We start from the raw sequence: 1061 nt of genomic DNA, 5'->3' as shown, positions 1-1061 counted from the left end.
CCCTCAGAAATAGGCGATGGGCTCTGATTGGTTAGCTAGCCCAGTGTGTCGTGATTGGCTAAACCGCCTCTAGTGCGTGTCTAAATGTCGCGCCCATTAAACTGCCAGAATTTTAAAAGACAATATCTCCGTTTGCATTGAACTTTCAGCTTCGTAACTTTGCAGATATTGTTTGTGATCAAACAGCAACATTACACACTAACTAACGTTAAAAAAGTGAAATCGCAGTGAACCACCCCTTTAAAGAAAAATACATTTAAAATAGTATTATGTGAAAAAACGTACAATTTAAAATGTATGTTTTCTATTTGAATATATTTTGAAATGTAAATTATTCCTGTGATGCAAAGCTGAATTTTCAGAGGCCATTACTCCAGTATTAAAGTCCCCCTATTATGCCATTTTTACGGTTCCTAATATTGTTTTGGGAGTCTCCTACAAAAGGATTACATGCATGCAAGGTCAAAAAACGCTTTCGTTTTCTCAAAATATGCATTTAATACCACCTCATTTTCCAGCAATTCTCAAACGATTCTTTCGAAGCAGTTCAAAGATTCAGTCTCTCTAAACCCCTCCTTTCCGTGAGCCTGCTCTGCTTTGATTGGTCAGATGGCCTAGTCTGTTGTGATTGGTCTACGGCGTACAGCGCGTGTCGGAAACGATACATCTATTTCAGTAGTTCTGTATTTTGAACGCTCTATAGAAAATATAAACATCTATTATTTATCATACTTACAGGTTGTGATTCAGTGGAGCAGCTGGTCCAAATAAACAGGATACTGATCCATCTTTCAACAGCAAGCGCTTTGTGAATCCCACGTTGAACTCTCCGAGATTAGCAGTCGTCAGTAAAATTACGTGTTTGTGGGCGGGGTCAAGTTGTTCGCGGCCGGCCAACGTAGAACATAGGCACATTATGCAAATATGTTACCCTGTGATGTGTAGCCGTCACGGAAGTGGGATTCGAATTACTAACGACTCATTTCAGCTGTTCTGAGTCGATTCTTTATTTTGGGAGACAATAACTTTATTTATCGTGCACTTTCAGCTTTACAACTTTG

General features: G+C 39.3%; 1 protein-coding gene across 1 annotated transcript in view; it reads left to right on the top strand.

Moving 5' to 3' along the window:
• LOC107658195 (ganglioside-induced differentiation-associated protein 2-like) overlaps positions 1-1061 on the top strand; it is an 18245-nt gene that overhangs the window by 4484 nt on the left and 12700 nt on the right. The window lies entirely within an intron of this gene.

The sequence above is a fragment of the Sinocyclocheilus anshuiensis genome, unplaced genomic scaffold, assembly GCF_001515605.1.
Source record: "Sinocyclocheilus anshuiensis isolate Anshui unplaced genomic scaffold, SAMN03320099.WGS_v1.1 scaffold263, whole genome shotgun sequence".
In the NCBI taxonomy this organism is placed as follows: Eukaryota; Metazoa; Chordata; class Actinopteri; order Cypriniformes; family Cyprinidae; genus Sinocyclocheilus; species Sinocyclocheilus anshuiensis.
This window is presented reverse-complemented; position numbering and strand designations above follow the sequence as displayed.